The 20630-nt window shown below is 43.3% G+C and overlaps 1 protein-coding gene across 13 annotated transcripts in view; it reads right to left on the reverse strand.

The window, feature by feature from the left end:
* Positions 1–20630, reverse strand: part of SYTL5 (synaptotagmin like 5) — a 226331-nt gene that overhangs the window by 159818 nt on the left and 45883 nt on the right. For 5 of the 13 annotated variants that reach the window (XM_087966851.1, XM_087966849.1, XM_087966847.1 and 2 more), the window contains exon 1: positions 14963–15052. The exons of the other annotated variants lie outside the window; for them this stretch is intronic. The gene's annotated coding sequence lies outside the window, so the exon portion shown is untranslated. Of the gene's footprint in view, positions 1–14962; positions 15053–20630 lie in introns of those variants that run through there. 13 annotated transcript variants of the gene reach the window in all.

Consider the following 20630-nt stretch of genomic DNA (forward strand, 5'->3'; position numbering starts at 1 on the left):
TTTCAAATATCTTCTCATTTGTAGCATTCTAATGTCACTTTCCAGGGTTTTTGTTTTTTATAAAGGAGTTTCTTTTACTTTAAGTTCCAAACTCCAATTTCTTGGAAAGACCAAACACTTAAAAAAAAAAAAAACACTGAAGTTTTCCTGTACCATCAGGTGGCGATCTTGAGCCTTTTTCACTGTCCACTCCTTCCTTTAACTTTCTTTGCTGAAAATAAGTACCTTTATTAAATTCACTAATTTCAATCATTAGCTATTATTTTTTTCCATTTCCACACACTCAATTTCAGCATTTAGTTATGCCTTTTAAGTGTCCATAGTCCAACAGTTATCCAGTTTAATTTCTAAACCTTTGTTGTGTTCAAATATTTTCCTTTAAATTTTCTCTTCCAAATTAATCCAATACAGTAATTCAAGCCAATTTTATAAAATCCAATTTCCTTCTTTCTCTCATTGATCGCAGTTTCCACACACTTTCCTCCAATATAGTCCTTTATTTTTAATACTGGGGTACCTCAAAATCCCTGCATTTTGCCTGGTTCACAATCCGCTTGCTACTTCTCCTCTCCAGCACAAACTTAGTTTCCCGGGCTGTTATTCGTCTTCATGGTGGCCATTTTAAGACCACCACTACTGCTTGCCTTTGGAAGGGGTTTTTCCTGTCAGGGAGTGGAGTTGCAGCTCCCCTCAACCCTCCAGCCAATTCCCCCTTTCTTCACCACCCCTCCAGGAGAAATGAAGAGGAATAAGAATGGGTAAAAGGGGAATTAAAAGAAAGGACCAAAAAATAAAGAGAAACAGGAAGCAAACCAGGATGAAAATTAACATTGTTAAAAGAACGAGACACAATGGGTGAAATTTTTTTTAAAAAGAGGATAGGAAAGAGATTCCGCAAGGTAATAAGGTGTGATATAAATGATTAAGTATAGAAAATAGATAAGTATGTAACTGATGTGATTTTTTTCTTTTAGTTTCTTTATTTTTTTCTTTCTTTTCTGTTATTAAAGAATTATTGCTATACTAGACATGGAATTTAATGGAATAAATATGGATTTTGGAATTTATAATAAAAATATCATATGATGATAATTAACGATTTTGTAATGTATAGATGATCTGTAAGGTGATGGAGAAAATGTAATGCGGAATCTGACAAAAAAAAGTAGATATATATCTGTGTTATATAGTAATTAGGGAGATGGTATCAAGGTAGATTGAAGGTGGCTGGCTCGAATTAATAATCAGAGAGGACAATTTTGAATTAATGAACTAAGGATTGATAAAATTGCAAATATGACAGATAAAGGTAATTTGGGAAATGAATATAGAAATGAGATGAGAATTTTAAATAGCATTGTAAAATAAGATATGAGAATACTCAAATAAATAAAATAAGTTATAATATGAATTGGAATTGGATAAGTTTAATACTTAATACTAATAAGATTAATGTGATATGAAATTGAACAAACAAAATGAATAGGTAATTATGGTCATGTTTGTACTGTATTGGAACCTGGAACCATACTGCTTGCCAAATGAAATTTTTTTTTAATTTTAAAAAAAATTGAGGAGGAAATTGAATAATGAAATTATTAGGTATGTCTAACTGATATGGTGGTTGGTATTAGGAGAGAGTATTGAAATGTTGAAAATGAGCAAGGAAGGATTTTGACTTAATATGAATGTGGATATTAAGAGATTATTAAGCTTGCTTATACTAAAATGTATGATATATTGATGCCACACAGTTAATGTATTGTTGTGTATGTGTAGATTGAAATAAAAAAGAAAGGGAGTTCACAAAATTTGAAATAAGAACTCAAGATGAAATAGGGAAGAGGTGAGACACCTATTTGAAAAATAAGGGGGGAAAAGCTCAAGTGTGTGTGTGTGTGTGTGTATATACATTCTTTTGAAAATTTCTAAGTGCAAAATATTTTGAAAGAAATGAATGTCAAAGTTGACCACCATGTTCACTGTTTTTTAATGTTTATATTTAATAAAATTTATTTTTTAAAAAAGAATTAAAGTATTGTGAATAAAAGATGAGGGGTAAAAAGGATTTTTTTTACATATAATGGTGGCATGATTAAAAATTAGAATGGAGAAACAAGAGAGAGGGGGGATTATTAATATACACATTTTTATATAATGAGATAAAAGCAATAATTAGAGGGAAGATTAGAAATTGAATAATGGTATTATCAAGTATGTTTAAACAATATTTCTCACAATATCCCTCACTTTTCAAAATACTCTTTTCCACATCAGATTATCTGACAATGCTGGAATGAAGAAAAAGGGCTTTCTCAAAAAGGGAAAATGCAGACTTTAGTTGGTTGATTCACTATCATGTAGGCTTTTTTTAGGTCATGATTAGCACTATGAATTTTATCAGAAAACTGATGGGCTGGCTGCTAAAATAAAGCAAACTCATGGCAGACACTTGAAAGTAAATCAGGAGTTGAAGCCCACAAGTCTTAAAGTTGCCAAGTTTGAAGACTTCTGACTTAAACCTTAGTACAACATCCAGATATTTAAAGCCATTAAACATCTTGGATTAACCTTGAAACTTTTTGCATACTTGTACTTAAACAGAAAGAATTTTGTTTTAACACATAGGGCTTCAATTCCAAAGCTACTTTTTATGAAAACCGAGTCAAGAAAAGGAGATTGGAAACAAAGCAAAGGTTAATCTCATTCTTTCTAACCCTTTCTAAATGGCAAGTAGAAGTGAGCCTTTCTACTTGCCATTTTATTACCAAGAATTAACCACCATCTTCAAATTAAACAGCTGCCTTCCAACAGCAACAAAAAAACAGGTTTGCACAGGGGTGGGTTACTACCAATTCACGCCGGTTCTATAGAACCAGTTGTTAACGTCACCGGTAGTTCTAAGAACCGGTAAAACCGACCCCTACTTGGCCCCGCCTCTCTCTGCCGCTCCTACGGGCCAAAAACGATTTTTATTACTGTACATGCGCGAAAATCCCTTCCTCATTCTCCCCCGCCCGCCCCTCCCTTCGCTGCCCCAGCCCCTGCCCCTATCCACCGCTCCAAAGTAAAAAAAACCTGGGTTTGTTTTTCTTTAAACAGGATTTTTTTACTGCGCACATTCAAAGATCCCTTCCTCATTCTCCCCCGCCTGCCTCACCCCACCCCTATTTATAGCACATGTGCGCTAACTACAAAAATTTTCCTGCTCAGCGCCATCACTCACACCAGCAGCAGCAGCAGTAGCCAAACCAGCCAGCCGCCAAGCCAGCCAACCATCACTGCCTGCCTTCTGCCACCCTGCTGAGTGAGGGCAAGCGGCAGCTCCAGTTGCCACCACTGCTAATCGTCCTTGGCCGGCCTGCCTACCTTACCTTAAAAAAGACGCGAGCCTCGGCCGCCGCCGCCACCACTAGCCGTCCTTGCCCGCCCTGACTGCCTATCCCGCTGGCCTCCAAAGACACGGATCGGTAAGTGTGACCTCCAACCCGGTTGCCTACCTACCGCCACCAGTCCTGGTCGATTGCCAACTCTCGGGACCCCCACCGCCCTTGCTGACACTCCCTGCCTCGCCCGCCCCATCTTCCCTCACCCGTGGCCCTCCATTGTTGCTGCCTTGCCTTCCCATCACAAATTGGTAGTAAGGAGGCAAAGCAGCAGCTCCTGCTGGCCTGGTCCCCTGCCTTCTCTTGCCGCCACTGCCACTGCCAGCTGACTCCCAGGCTGGGCACCGCTGCCTCACCCATATGGTGGCTGCCATCTTGGCTAGGCTGCCGGTGCCGGACCGCCACCTTCCCTCGCCCGCTGCGGCCCAAGGGTTGCTGCCTTGCCTTCCCACCACCGATTGGTAGTGAGGAGGCAAAGCAGCAAATCCTGCTGGGCCGGTCCCCTACCTCCTCCTGCAGCCTCCACCGCCAGCCCGGTCAAGAGCCAACTCTTGCGCCGGCCATCCTCACTGCAGCAAGCTAGAAGACTGAGGAGGACCCTGGCATAGTTGGCTAGCCAACTTGCCTGTCTCATTTTTGGTAAGTTGCTTTTTTATATTTATGTATATATATATTTTTACTATCTGTTTTTGTTTTTATTAATCATAAAAACAAAACAGATACTAAAGAAATAAATAAACACATAAATAAAAATTATTTTACTATTCATCTTGATGTTTCTCCTTTGCTTAAAGAAACATCAAGATGAATGGTAAAATATTTTTTATTTATGTGTTTATTTATTTCTTTAGTATCTGTTTTGTTTTTATGATTAATAAAAACAAAAACAGATAGTAAACAAATAAATACATAAATAAAGAAAAGCAACTTACCAAAAGGGAGACAGGAAACTTCTTGTTACATTGATGTTATACATTGTATGTTTATGTTTCTGCTTAAATCAATATATAGCAACATCAATGTAACAAGAAGTTGCATGCATACATAAATGGAATTTTTTTAAAATAAAAGTGTTTTATTTTTTTAAACATAAACAAAACAAACATAAACATAAACCATCTTCAGTTATATAGTGTGTTGGTTGGTACAAATCACTTGTGCACAATCTCTGCACTCTTTCCCTTCCAATTTGCATTAATCCTCATATCATACATCCACTATATATATTTATATTATTATTATTAATTACTTACTAGACTACTAATATTACATCATTTTATGCGAGCAAATCACCATTTTTACTTAATCTACTTCATAATGTTCATTTCATCATCACCAATCTATTCTGTAACAATATATCCTTACTTTACCTTACCTCTGTAATTCTATTATACTTATAAAGTATTATAAAATATTTCATAAATGAAAAAGCAAAGCAGAAACAAATATCAATAAGTACAGCAGTGTAACAGAAAAATTATTTAAATTTCTTTGTATTGACTTATTTCTAATTTTGTTAATTATATCAACATGTTTATAATTATCAACCTTCTGTATTTAATTCATACATAGCAATGATCATTCTCCACCTAACTTCTACCTCTTACCTCTATCCATTTCTGCACATTGTAATTTTATTAAGTTATTAAGAAATTTTAATCCCACCCCTGGGTTTGCAAACTGCCTGAATAGTACTAACAGCACATAAATTTGTATGTTAAATATAGAACCACAAAGTGTAAGAGGGGAAATATTTGTGAGAAATATTTACTTTTTTTTGCTTGTCAAATATTGGCCCTAAAGGTTGTGACAGCAATAGAAATAATGAAGCAGCAGCTAGGCAAACTGCTGAATAGTCTGAATTGTGCTTTGGAAATTGTGTAATGTATGCTCTGAAATTGAGCAAATGAATGAGACCTAAAAGGTAAGCTGTTCTCTACAAAACGCACTCTGAACTAAGCCTGGCATGAAAAAGCAGAGCAACTTACTAGTTTTGAAGAGGAGGATACGGAATAAAGAAAGATTGGCTCCAACAGTTTTAGGAGACTGCATAGTTTTGCTTACCTAGAACATTCCCAAGGCAGTAATCAATACTATATTAGCTCCAAATGTTCTTTTGGCTAAACACTGAATCCAGGCATACTGGATGGCTGGATGCTCCCAGGAGGTTGCAGTAAGGCCTCCTAGGCCCAAAACAGGGCCTAGCAAGCCTCCCTGGAGCCTCCTGAGAGCAAAAGCAGAGTGGGGAGGGCGCCGCCGGACCCCCCCACATGCCATTTTTGCTCCCAGGAGGCTATCTTACACTTACCTGGGAACCAGATGGACCTCGTGGGGACTCCTGGAAGGGGAGGGGCAGGGTGGGAAGGGCCAGATGTTTTTCAGAACTACCGGTTCACCGAACTGGATGTAAAATTAACAACCGGTTCTAATAGAATCCCACCCCTGGTGCAAACCTTGTAATAATTCTGGGTAGTTAGAAAGCTGATAAAAGTAACAAAGAGTTAGGCATCTTGCAGACCTCAGGTAGAAGTTAGGAATGGAGAAGGCCTGGAGCAAATAGAATGTGTAGCATGCGGAGCATTCGTTAGCCAAGGCTTAGGAATAGGGACAGCTAGAGACCAACAGAACAAATTGTAGCATTATTACTAAAATGGTTATTAGATTATATTTCTTATTATCCCATCTTGTTCCACTTTTTCCTTTAGTGAAAATGTATAAAGCTTTCTTAATCCTTTGTTTTTGGTTCTTGGCATTTTGGCCAGGACCTTTTCATTGGAGTACTCCAGTGGTGGGATTCAATTTTTTTTACTACCGGTTCTGTGGGTGTGCCTTGGTGGGCGTGGCAAGGGAAGAATACTGCAAAATCTCCAATCAGAGGTGGTATTTGCTGGTTCTCCGAACTACTCAAAATTTCTGCTACCGGTTCTCCAGAACTGGTCATAATCTGCTGAATACCACCTCTGGAGTACTCCAATAAAAAGCAATCAAAACCTGCACCTCGTATCTGACATCCTTCATTGGCCTCAGCACCAGGCTCAGACCTGAACTGAGGACAAGAAAACAAAATAGCTAGGGAAGTTATTTCAACAATTGCATGTCTGACTGCAGCATTCTGGACCTGCTGAAGAGAATCTAGATTTCTCATTTCCACAAACAGACTCAGTTGGAACTTTGTTTTGCACTACAGGGTGGATTTTGTTTGAGTCTATGTAATTCAAGTATTATCTGGGAAGATGAAACCACAGATGTTGTATATCCACAATACTGAATCCATAGTTCATGGGCTGTCTCTTTCAGTACCATGTACAAGTTAAGTATTAGAGGAGAAAATGTACAGCTAAAGGATTTTGGATGAATGGGAATCTCCTAGCACTACCTTTTGAAATTATTTCTGCAATCTAACAAAAGCCATTAAGAAGTCAAATAGAACAAAGAGAACTATGTTTCCTTTGTCTAGTTCTATGAAATTATTCAACTAGTCTTTCTCCCATATAAACCTTTAAAGCCAGTTTAAAATAGCCTGGGTAATTGATGTCATCCACTTTCCTGGAATACTATAGAGCTATAATACTCTGCTATACACTTCAAGATCTTGCCAAATATTATAATAATGATTTCTGTTAAAAATGTAATAATTTAGAGTACAACATTTCCCCCTATGTTTGTATAGATAAAAAAAGCATTCTGTATCACAAAGACACGTTCATTATTTGCCATTGAGTGTGTTCTCCCCAGCCAGCAAGGGTCAAGCATGATATAATACAACTCACCTCTGAAAAGAAACTGTCCAGGGGTGGGATTCAAATTTCTTAACAACCAGTCTGTGGGCGTGGCTTAATTTGTGGGTGTGGCTTGGTGGTCATGTGACTGGCTGGGCATGGCTTGGTCACGTGACTGGCTGGGCATGGCTTGGTGGTCACTTGACTAGGTGAGCGTGACTAACTCTAAGTCATTTGCGTGGGTGTTGCCTGTATGGGCCAGGAGGAAAGAAAGATTCAACCTCTGTGCATGAATTAGTGTGGAACTACTTTATCACCACCAGACATAAACTTTTGGTCTTTTTTTAAATTCCATCTGTCTTCTGACACATTGTTAGATTCCAAAGTGATTTTCCTTTTCAGAAATTCTCCTGTGAGTCTCACCCTCAAATACTTTGTGGACTTCATCTACTCAGACACAGATGAGTCTTTAATAGTGCAAAAACTACCCAAATCATTTTAGGATATCTAATCACTCTTTTCTGGATTATATTCAATAGCCATAAGAACCAAATCTATTCTAACCAATGTAGTACTTCTAACACTGCCATCATCTCTATAACCATACATGTATGGTTATATGTATGTATGTGTGTATGAGAGAGGGGGAGGGAGGTAGGTTAGTTTTTTAAAAAGCTCAGAGGAGGGAAAAAGATAAAGTTGTGCCAAAGAAATCCCAGGGCGGAGGCAAGGAAAGAAAAAGAAACCCTGCTCTGAAAAGGAAGTACCCTCCCAAGAAAACAAAGGAGTCAAAACCTTATTTACTCATACTTTAAAAAAAATTAATTTAACAGACATTAAAAAGCAATTTCAGTTTTACTTTCCCAGGTTCAAGTCTCTTTGCTTAACATATGTGACATATTTATACCCCTCTATGTTTTTAAGCACTAGGAATTCTCTATTTAATTAGATTTAAGAAAAGCACTTACATTAAGTTAGTGGCAATTTTCTATATCTCACAGGCAATGAATTAGTGTGGAACTACTTTATCACCACCAGACACAAACTTTTCGTCTTTTTTAAAATTCCATCTGTCTTCTGATACATTGTTAGATTCCAAAGTGGTTTTCCTTTTCAGAAATTCTCCTGTGAGTCTCACCCTCAAATACTTTGTGTACTTCATCTACTCAGACACATATGAGCCTTTAATAGTACAAAAACTATTTTAGGATATCTAATTACTCTTTTCTGGATTATATTCAATAGCCATTCAATACACTGCCTCTACAAACCACCGGTACTCAACTGTTCACAGTACAAGAGTATGATGTGAAGCAGGTGCTTAGAGTAGTGAATGTGAAAAAGGCTGCTGGCCCTGATGGGATACCTGGGAAGGTACTCAAAGCATGTGCTGACCAGCTCACAGGTGTGTTTACAAAAATGTTTAACCTTTCTCTTACACAAGCCATTGTTCCATCTTGTCTCAAAACTTCCATTATTATTCCAGTTCCCAAAAAGCCCTCTCCTGATACTTTAAATGACTATAGACCAGTAGCTCTCACACCCATAATTATGAAGTGTTTTGAAAGACTGGTCTTAAAATATATACAGGATTGCCTCCCATCAAACCTTGACCCATACCAGTTTGCCTATCGGAATAACAGATCCACAGAGGATGCTATTGCCACGGCTCTCCACGTTGCACTGAAACATCTGGAGCACAGTGGGAGCTATGTAAGGATGCTTTTCATTGATTACAGCTCAGCTTTTAATACCATCATACCAGATATACTGATTAAGAAGTTGCTAGAAATGGGCCTCTCTTCTCACATCTGCTGTTGGATAAAGGACTTTCTTACTAACAGACCCCAAACTGTTAGGATTGGCAGCTATTTTTCCTCCACTCTTGCTCTCAGCACTGGCTCTCCACAGGGTTGTGTGCTGAGCCCCCTTTTGTATTCACTCTACACCTACGACTGCACTCCCTCTTGTCCCAGTAACTCTATAATAAAATTTGCAGATGACACCACGTTGGTGGGACTCATATCAGGAGAAGACGAGATGGCCTATAGGTCAGAGGTTCTCAGACTGGTCTTGTGGTGCAAGAGTCATAACCTCACCCTGAACATCAAAAAGACCAAAGAATTGATTGTAGACTTCAGAAGATGCAAAGCAGAGCCTCTCCCACTATATATCAATGGAGACTGCGTGGAAAGAGTTTACAGTTTTAAATTTTTAGGAACTCATATTTCTGACAACCTTACTTGGTCAGTCCACACTATGGCCACTGCAAACTTCCACTGCATGGAAGTTACGGAGGTGGCTCCCCCACCCAAGAAGTGGCTGAACCGCTGAAACGCTTCCATGGTTCCCACCGCTGCTGCCGCTGTTATTGGAGATGGCGCTGGTGAGAGAGGGGCCTGGGCACTTGGAATGCAGGAACGGGCTGCGCACCGGGACTTTTGCAAACTTGCAGAGCCTGAGGCTGGAGCACCAAGGGTAGCAGCAGCAGAGACACTCGCTCGGCTCTTCTCACGCCCACCCAGCCACTCGGGATTAAACCAAAACGCAGCACGCGGTGCTCCCAGGTACCTCAAAATGTTTTTTTCCTGTTGTTACGGGGACGGGGGGGAAAGCAGGAGCGACTCAGACGCTGTTGTTGGAGACGGCGCTGGCGAGAGAGGCACCAGCACCAGTGGGAACTGTGAAAGCTACGGAGGCCTGAGAAGCGGCTGAAATGCTGCCGGACATCCACGATGACGACGCCCGCCTGCTGACCCGGGTAAAGGAGGGGTAAGGGACCCCTCCGTGCTCCCCCATGATTGGCTGTTAGGAGCGGCTGATGGTGAGGCGTAGCTGCCCAAGGGGCACTCCTAATGGCAAGTTCCCCCCCCAATTTCACATGTTTTAAACTAGGCCTAAATTTGGGGGGGTGGCTTAATTTCATTTTATGCCTAGAAAACATGCTGGATCTTCCTATGGGGGGGCATATTGTTGGAGAAACACGGTATGTATATAGTGGCATTTTTAAACTATCTAACTTACTATATGTTTTAGATAGGTTTTAGACTAGGTTTTTAATTATTTTTTTAATTATTTTAATTTTTAAATACTCTGTAGTGTGATTGTGATGTGGTGTTTGGGACACTGTGCTGGAGTAGCTTTCAAATTTCATTGTATTTGTAGAATGCAATGACAATAAAACTATTCTATTCTATTCTATTCACCAGAACCAAATCTATACTAACCAATGTAGTATTTCTAGTACTGCCATCATCTCTATAACCATACATCTGCTTTCCAGAATTTTGTCATATTTCATCTTGTATTGATAAAGACTGTCTTCTTATTATCAAAGCAGAGGAAGATATCTAGTACAGTAAGTGTTTAAATTATTCAGAGATGCAGGGATACATGAAGAGCTAATGAAACAGAGCAAGGTTATCCCAAAACCTATTTTGTATTTTGAACAAATTAATCCCAAAAATGGAAGGTATCTTTAGGAGGGTCTCCTGATCTTAGCCTTCAGACTGTCTCATATTGAGATAGTTCTTCAGATAGCCTTGAAATCATTTAAAGTTTAACATCTTACATTGTTTTTGACAATCACTGTAAAGTTTATAACACGTCTAGTAATTTAACTGCTGTATTTTAGTTAAATTTCTGGAGATTCAAATGCAGTACTGCATATAACACATTGCATGGTCAGTCAATATGTAATTAAGGAATAGGTGACTCCTACTAAATCTTCTAGCTTAGAAGTAGTTGCCACTAGGTGTAATTGTGCAGTTGCACTCTTTTCCAGCACTGTCACTTAAGAATCCAAATATTATTGAAAAGTAAGAAGTATTTCCAGATCATTCAAAGGGATTATATAATATATATTCATCTAGAATAGAGAATATCCCAATCCCTGATCATCATACTTATTGATCAGTTCATTTCTGCTTCAGCATTTTCTTCATTAAAATCAGAGGTCGTCAGCTAAGTCACAGGTCTCCAAACTTGGCAAGTTTAAGACTTGTGGACTTCAACTCCCAGAATTCCTGAGCTAATATGACTGGAGAAGGAATTCTGGGAGTTGAAGTCCAAAGTCTTAAAGCTGTCAAGTTTGAAGACCCTTGCCCTAAATCATGTCACTCACTAGATCAGGCTTGAGTTGGAGGCTGGGGTGGGTGCAAATGTACAGTGACCCAGAGGGTTGCAGCTGTCCCCCCACTTGCAGGTTGCATTGCCAAGCGGGCTTCCCCTCCCGCCTCACCAGCTGCCCATGGGTGTCATCAGCAATCTGGCTGGTGAGCTTGATCATCCTGCTGACAGCAAAGAAAAAGTGCAGCAACACATGGAAGGTGGAGAAGAGCAGTGCCATCATCACCTGTTTCTCCCGCCTTTCCAGCTCGTTGGCAGCCAGCCGGAGAAGGTGGAACCAGGTGGGAGAAAGGCTGGGAAAGCGAAAGCCACCCCAGAAGAAGCAAGCAGGTTCAGCCTCCCCCCACTTGCCTGCTAACTATCCAAGCAACCCTGGGCATTTTAATGAGACATATGAGAGCACTCCCGTGCATATGCAGAGAGCTGCAGGGTGATGGCCTGGCTCTGAAAGAGATATCAGAGTTGGTGTGCTTTTCCTGCTTCTGTTGCAGCTGTCTTGGGCAAGGTGAGTTTGGCGGCGATAGAACGAAACGTCTTCCAGCTCTTCAATATTGAGTTTAACAGGCATGATATTCCCCTCAGAAAAAATCGGGCCGCCAAAGAAATTGCCCGCCCGCCCGCGCGCTGCGCGTGCCGCGCGCTCCCGACCACCCTCACACCGACCGCCTCGCACCGCGCGCCCAGCGCGCCGCCGCTCGCCTGCTCCTCGCACCGACCGCCCGCCCGCCCCTCGCACCGACCGCCGCCGCGCTCGCCGCTCGCCTCGCACCGACCGCCCGACCGCCTGCACCGACCGCCACAGGCGTCTGCGTTCCGCCCACCCGCCGCTCGCACCGACCGCCCGACCGCCGCTCGCACCGACCGCCTCGCGCGCCCGCCCGCCCACCCTCCCCTCGCACTGACCGCCGCGCGCGCCGCCTCGCCCGCCCGCCGCTCGCCTCGGGCGATTCCGAAAAATCGGAATTCTGATTTTAATCGGAAAAATATCATGCCTGTTTAAGAGTGCCCCATGGAAGAAGCCAAGAAGCTGGAGAGCAAGGCGTGTCCCTCCGCAAGGAATGTGAAGGGAGGCAGATACTGCGCCTCTGAGGAAAAGAGGAGGCAAAGCCCTGGCTGCCATCTGGGAGGGGACCATGGAAGGACATGTCACATGCCCATCGCCCTCACAGTCGTTACTTTTGCTCTCGGCTTCTCGGCTTCTTCCATGGGGCACTCTTAAATTCAATCATGAAAAGCTTGCAAGTTCCCCTCCCATCGAGAAATGGGCTCTGGCCGGCGGCAGAGAAGCAGCCAGGTTGCTCTGTTTCTGTCTGCCACCAGAGCCCTTTTCCCAATGGGAGGGGGACTTGCAAGCTTTTTGCTGTGCCGGAAAAGACTGTCTCACTCTCCCAGCTGTAAGGAACAGTGGAGAGACTCGTGTCGGCTCTGGCCAGGTCAGCGGCTGCTTCTCTCACCTGCTCTTGCTGGAAGAGTGAGAGAATCTTTCCCGGCCCAGCAAAAAGTTTGCAAGTCCTTCGGGAAACGGCTCCTGTGCAGCATTAAGAAACAGGATTCAACCAGGCTGCTTCTCTCCTGCCCAGGAGCCGTTTCCCGACGGGAGACGGACTTGCAAGCTTTTTGCTGTGCCAGCCGGAGTAGCAGGTGAGAGAAGCTGACTTGGCCTGAGCCAACACAAGTCTCTCCACGTGTTCCAAGGTGGAAGGCAAGTGGTGGGGGAGGAAAGACGAATGGGGATTGCAGAGCCTCACTCACCCAGGGAGATCAGATCAGACAGGGCCGTAGCGAAAGGCAGGCAGCAATGGCTGGCCTGGCAGGCAGGCAAAAGCAGGCTGCAGGCATGTCACGCATGCGCGTGATGTTGCACATGTGCAACAGGGACTGATTGGGAATGGAGTGGAGAAACGGGCGGAGGGGCGGTGCCAGTCAGAGGCCCAATTTACCAGTTCTTCAAACTATGGAAAATCATAACAAGTACGACCGAACTGGTCCGAACCGGTAGAATCCCATCCCTAAACCTGTCCATATTTTCATACTACATACATTGTAAGTTATCTATTTTAGATGGACAAGAAATGTGCATCCAATGAATCTATAGGATCAGTCTGACTTGAACTGGATTCCCAAAATTAGCATTACAGGTAGTCGGGTTATGACCACAATTGAACCCAAAATTTGTGTTGCTAAGAGTTTTGCCCCATTTTATGACTTTTCTTGCCACAGTTCTTAAGCGAATCACTGCATTAAGTTAGTAACATGGTTGTTAAGTAAATCTGGCTTCCCCATTGATTTTGCTCATCAGAAAGTGCAAAAGCTGTACATCTGATATTGCAATTGTCCTAAATATGAACCAGTTGCCAAGCATCTGAATTTTGATCATGTGACCATGAGGATGCTGCAACGTAAGTGCGAAAAACAGTCATAAGTTACTTTTTTCAGTACTGTTGTGACTTTAAATGTCACTAAATGAACTGTTCTAAGTCGATGACTATCTGTATTTAAATTTTAAAGGCCACAAGACTCAAGATTTGATCTGACAAAAGATAGAAAAGCATCCAAACTTCTGCAATTTATTGTGGGCTTGTGCATGTGTGTGGGTTGGCACTATTGGATGAAACTAGTAGGCATGGTAGATCTTTCCAAAGAAAGTAATTTTGCAGAATTTCAACCTTTTTGTAATACTTTTTCATAACTTTCATAAGTGGGGTAGGGAGAGGAGACAGTATACTTATGGGGAGATGCTAAGGTGTCCTAGCTTTATTTCTCTGCACAGCGCCTTGTTGTCCTTCCTTCATTGGAAGGGGGCATACTCCACAGAGAGACAAAGCAACTTACGACTTTTCCTGCTGGAAAGTCGTAAGAAAGTTCCCTCCCTTTCTTGTTGACTTTCTGAAGAAGCCAGCAGGGAAGATCACAAATGGTGATCACATGATATAAGTAGCAATCCATCATAAGGCAATCCATCATAAGTGCAAACAAATTGCCAAGAGCCTAGATTGCAATTAGGTAACCCTGGGGCTGGTGCCACAATCTTAAGTTTGAGCATCTGCCATAAGTCCTTTCATTTAACATCTTTGTAATTTTGAACAGTCACTGAACAAATAGTCATAAGTCAAGGACCACTTCTATTTTATTCCTGAACAGACTAATAGCAATACTTTCATCAAATACAGCATTGATTTTTCAGAAACAGAATGGGACTGAATACCAGTCATTTCTGATCAAATTTAAGTAATAAGGAAGGTAGACCAACAAGCTTTGAGTAAATCCTTATATCTGACAACTGACACTAAGATTTCCCTTATTTTGTTCCTAAAGATCTATCAAAAGCAGCACAGTGAATTAGCATCCCAAGTATAATAGCATACACTTCAGTCTGATCTGTTGAGATTATAAAAGTACGTTAAGCAAAGAAAAAAGTATTATTCAATTACATCATTCTAGAATAAACCTTTGATGATTTTACAGTGAAATGATTTTTTATGCTATAGTTCAAATGGAAATCACAGCAATTTATAACTTGGGAACATCCCAGTTTTATTCATTGTTCCAACAGGAAGTTAAAGTAGCAGCTTTATGTTAAACAAATGGTCTACTCAAACCTCATTTCTTACTCTTTATGTTCCATGATAGCTTGAAAAAGAGCAATATACAATTACAGGAGTCTATGAATGTATATGCTTTTAAATTAGAATAATTGTGCAAATGGCATTCTGATTAATCAAGCCTTACCATATCCAGGACATAATAGCTGAAATGTTCCTTGTAAGCAACTTTACAGGGTACTGATACTGGTTACTCTATCCATTAACCTGAAAAACCAGCTGTTCTTCTATCAGGAAGCGATTTGCACAAAACACACACCCAGTAGCATGATGCAATATTTATCACCAGTAGACAATTATCAAAGTACAAGGAAATACCTGCAGCACTAACCCTATTAATTTCCAAAGGAAGAAGGAAATTTTGTCTTCCATTGTAAAAAACTAAAATGAGTATGTGAAATGTCAGCCTTTTAAGAATAATTATTGACTATCATTTCTAATCACATAAGATGATCTTATGCCTATCTCTGTGAAAGGATAAATAACTAACCACCAATCAATCACAAATTTCCTACTTCCTCCTAGGATCCAATATATACTGTACATATTGTGAGCAGAATTGCTAAGAGTATAAGGTTTAAGAAACAGATTCATCATACCAAGTTAGAGCACGATCTCTTCTTCTACTATTTCTCATATTAATTAGCATTGTTTTCCCGTTGGCATCTTAAATTCTGGGTATTATAATCTGGGTATTATAATCCAATATACCCAGAGAGCAACAGATCAGAAAAAAAGGCTAATTTTATTATTGCAGTTGTTGCACAGTCAGCCAGAGTCAGTGAGTAGGCATAGTAACAGACCAACCAATAGGAGCTGACCTGGAAAGTGAAACTAGAAGTTCTCTCTCTGTTTTACTTGCTGGCATGCTGCTGAAGTTAAGTTACTTGCAACATGTTTACTTCTGTCTGAGTTTGCTCCATGTTGGAGAAATCTACAACTGGTTTGTAAAATTTACTTATTATGTTTATAAAGACATTAAATGAAGCATCAGCCACCTGTGTTTATTTTTCTGGCACTGAGTTAATGCTGCAAAACTCTGAACAACTTCCCAGTTGCCCCAGCCCGCGGAGCCATCCTATACTTCCAATGTAGCCAGCAGGGCCATAGGGCAGACGAATGCTTGGCACTCACTCCCCCACCAAGAGGGGGACCACCTGCTCCCGCTGAGCCAAAAAACTGCAATGAAAGGCAAGAGAGAGGTTGAGCACAGTATACTAGGCCATAGAGTTCTCCTTCTATGATGACCCAGGGCATGGCATGAAAGCAGTGCAGCCAGAGAACAGGTCTAACTCCACTTTATTGTTCCAACTTTGCCCCCAAACATCCCCACGTCCTGGAACAAAGCTCTCTCAGACACTTTTAGCAGCCTCTGGCTGCGAGTGGTCCAGTAAGCAAGGTTTAACCAAACAGTAACCAGGGCCAGCAGTCCAATAATCCAGGTTTAGCCAAGCAGTAACCAGGGCCAGCGGTCCAGCAAAGCAGGCAAACTGGGCAAGCCTCATAAGACAGAGCACAGTAATTTCCAGGCGTTGACAAGTGCACACAAAGCTCCACAGATTCAATGCTTGTTCCCAACAAATGCCCCACCCATCAGCACCTCCTTACATCTCAGTCTCCAGATGTGCCTTGTGAAGGGGGTGGGGCACTCTCTCCCTTGTAACCAGCTCAGTCTGCATTGGTCTCACCTTCACTCTTCTCTGCGTGCTCTAGGATCAGGAGGGAATGGTCCTTGTTCTTCGCCTGAACTCTGTCTCTCCGGCTTCTTCCTGTCTGCAAGATGTTCTAATCTTGAAAAGCCTTGCCCGGACTGACTCTGCCCTTCCCCAGTTTCCTCCAAGTCCAATGGAGTAGCCAGCTCAATATCTGTCAGCTCTTGTTGCAGCTCATCTTCCCCCGCAGATTCAAACTCCGATGGGGGCATGACACCTTCCTTCATAGTGAGGGAACTATGAGGGGGACCAGTACCTGGCCCCTTATGAGAGCAAAGATGAGGGAGAGAGTGACCCAATGGTAAGTGAAGCCATCCTCCCCTTCTCTGCCCTACTGAGGATCATAGCACCCAAGTCGGGAGCCCAGGGAGAATTGAAGGCACTCATAGACACGGGCTGCACCTGATCCTTAATGAACCTGTCCACGGTGCTAAAACTAGGAATATGATGAGGATGCTGCCCAGTCCATGAGGTTTGAGCAGGTGGATGGATCCCTAATAGGACACTCCCCCCCAATGCACCTGACTGAGCCCATGTGATTAGAGATAGGTGAGCACCGGGAGATCATCCAGTTCACAATAGCACTGAAAATGAAGGAGGCAGTGATCCTGGGGATATCCTGGCTCGAAAAGTGGGGCCCAACCTGAACAGAAAAGAGAGAAGAAGATGAGCATAAGGAGGGGGAAAGTACAATAAAACTTATTTAAAAAGGAGGGTATTCCTCTACTTTCCCCATCGGAGACTCAAGGGAAAGGCTGAATGGCAAAGTGAGAAGGCGGAGGAGGCGAGCAGCTGACAGCAGCCTCAGAGCAGCAGCCAGAGGCCCAGCTCATCCCCCAAGAGTATCAGGATCTGAGGGGAGTGTTCAGCAAAGAGGAATGTGACGTCCTACCCCCTTACCACTCTACTGACTGCATGATAGAGATCCTGCCAGGGGCGAAACTCCCCAAGCCGAAGATTTATTCTATGACTCCAAAACAGTTGGAGGAGCTGAGAAACTACATTTATAAGAACCTGACCAGGGGGTTCAGCCAGCCAGCCAAGTCCCGGGTAGCAGCCCCCATACTGTTCAAGGAGCAGAAGGCCAGGTCACTGAGGCTATGCATGGATTTTAGGGTGATCAATGGGGTATGCGTGGAGAACATGCAATCCCTCCCCCTAATAAAGGACATGTTGGGCCATTTGGCCAGAGGGAAGATTTTCATCAGGCTAGACCTGAGGGAGGCATGCTACCAAGTAAGAATCAAGGAGGGCGACATGGAAGACTGCTTTTAATTGCCTGCTGGGGAGCTTCCAGTTGAAAGTGATGCCATTTGGCCTCCAAGGAGCCACTGCCGTGTTTATACAGCTAACAAGGTAGTGCATGAACACCTGTACAGAATCCCCTCCTTTTTAAATAAGTTTTATTGTACTTTCTCCCTCCTTATGCTCATCTTCTTCTCTTTTCTGTTCAGGCTAGTGTACCTGAACAATATTCTCATCTTCTCCCAAACAATGGAAGAGCATGTGAAGTTAGTGCACCAGGTGCTCAAGAAGCTTCTAGCAGCAAATCTATATGCTAAGCTGTCTTAGTATGAATTCCACAAGACCCACCTAGACTACCTGGACTACCAAGTGTCAAGTGAAGGTGTGGAGATGGACCTGGGAAACATAAAAGCCATACTCGAATGGCAGACCTCCTGAGCTGCAGAGTTTTTTGGGATTCACAAATTTCTATAGGCAGTTTATCCCTTCATTTGCCAAGAACACTACCTCTCACTGAGCTGCTAAAGATAGGAAAGGGGGAGGGAAGCCGTGCCTTAGCCAGACTCTAAAGTGGATGATGGATTCCAACCACTGCACCACAATTCCTCAGGCCACTCCAGAAGGCATTGATTTAAGGACTAATGTATCACTTTAATGCTATATAGCCATGATGGCAAACCTACGGCACATGTGTCACTCAGAGCCCTCTGTGGGCATGCCAGTCATTGCCCCAGCCCAGCTTCACTATGCATGCGCGTGCGCCACCTGCCGGCCAGCTGGTCTTCATGTCTCTGCCGCGCATACGCAGGGGTGGGATGGGGTCTTCCCTGATTTCCACAGTTTCCCCCCACACCAGCACACCCTACCTTTCCCCCACAGCACCTCTTAGCTTTCTCCTGCATTCCTACCTCCGGTACCTTCCCCAATCTCCACAGTTTCTCTCCTCTGCATGTCTAGCATTCTCCTGCATTTGTGCCTCCTGTGCCTTCCCCGATCTCCGCAGGTTCCACCCTCTGAAGGTGCCTCTCCATGGCAGGAATGCAGGACGTAGGGTGTGCTGGGGGAACCTGTGGAGATTGAGGAAGGCATGGGTGGCAGAAATGCAGGAGAAAGCTAGGGTGTGCTGGGGGGAACTGCAGAGATTGGGGAAGGCACCCGAGGCAGAAATGCAGGAGAAAGGTAGGGCGCCGGGGAGGGGAACGACCTGCAGAGATTGGGGAAGCCATGGGAGGCAGAATTGCAGGAGAAAGCTAGGACGTGCTAGGGGGAGAAAGGTAGGGCATCCTGGAGGGGGAACTGCAGAGATTGGGGAAGGCACAGGAGGCAGAACTGCAGGAGAAAGCTAGGGGGAAGAAACTGCAGAAATCGTGAGGTCCCCCTGCACCCCATTTTGGGTCTGAAAAGCCTCCACCAATCTGGAAGCCAAAACGGGACCTGGGGGTGGGGCCCCATCCAACAGGACCTCATGTGGCTGCTGGAGCAACAGGCCAGGCAATGTGTTGGTGCCATTGCCATGAGGTGAGACAGGTGTTGAAGCATGGATGTCTTGGCTGCAGGGATCCTGAAATAAGCTGGTACAGGGCTGTGGGGCAGCTCCAACCCCCCCACCTCACCTCACCTCATGGCCATGGCACCAACACATCACTTAGCCTCCTGCTGTGTTGCAGCCATACGAGCAAACAGAAAAAGTGGGCTGATGGCCACGTGAAGTCCTGTGGAGAGGTTACCGGAGCTGCTGCCATGAGGTAAGGCAGGTGATGGAGTGTGGGTGGCCTGGCTGCAGGGGCTATAAGGTGTGGGGCATGTGGGGTAGCTCCACCCCCCACCTCATCTTGTGGCAGTGGCACCACGAGCAACCAGCTACACAGGTGCTTAAGTAGGGCTTATTTGGGGGGGATTATTATTTTGGGGGGTAGGGCTTATTTTGGGGGGTAGAGCTTATATTGGGTGCCCACACAATGTGGTAGGGCTTACTTTTTAGGATAGCTCTTATTTTGGGGAACATATGGTATCACCTATACATAAAACAAGGGAACAGGCATGCTGTGATGACTTTATTTCTTCTGTTCCCAGAACATTGTCTCATATTATAGCTAGCTCTTGAGTAAGATCTTACGTTGTCCTCACAGCAGCAGCACTGGTGCATCGCATGGCTTCCTACCCTGCTGTGAGCAAGCAGAAGTGGGGCTCCCTTAAAGTACATGGGGGGGGGGGAAATAATTATTTTGGAGCCCAAAAGAAAATAAGACCAAGTCTTATTTTCAAAGAAACATAGTAGTTGTGTATTAAATTTACAATTATCCAAGTGTTCTACTTTATCACATTCAGGCTGATTAGTGCATAATTAGAGGAATGTGTCAGCATTCCATTTAAACTCTCCATGCAATTCAAAACTCCAAGGCAAAGTCCATCAAATTAAGAATTTATTAGAGAAGTGATATTGGCACATGTGGGGAAAACCTGAACCTGAATTCCTGCTTTCCCCCCCTTGCCCACTAAAACTCACATCCTGCCCCAGTCACATTAGCCAATCCACCTCAATTCTCAACTACCACCAATTCCAGTCACTCCCTTCCAAATGCCAGCAACTTGTCCTTGATCTCTGGTGAAAGAATGTTGTTGTGGTTATATTCCCTTCAGTGCTCTCCCATTCTCACAGCTCACCCATCCCCCACTGTGGCAGCCCTAAATCTGAATCAAGATGGATCTGGGGCTGACAGCCTGCCTCCCCTCAAGTGTTGATAATATCCTGAAATGAGGCAAGTGACAGGAGGTTAGGAATCGAAACCAACTAACCACCCCTTCCCCATCCAGGGGGCCCCTTTGGCTTATCGGAAA

The sequence above is a fragment of the Notechis scutatus genome, chromosome 5 (assembly GCF_049901735.1).
Source record: "Notechis scutatus isolate UNSWTSFEM ecotype Mainland chromosome 5, rNotScu1.2, whole genome shotgun sequence".
NCBI lineage: Eukaryota > Metazoa > Chordata > Lepidosauria > Squamata > Elapidae > Notechis > Notechis scutatus.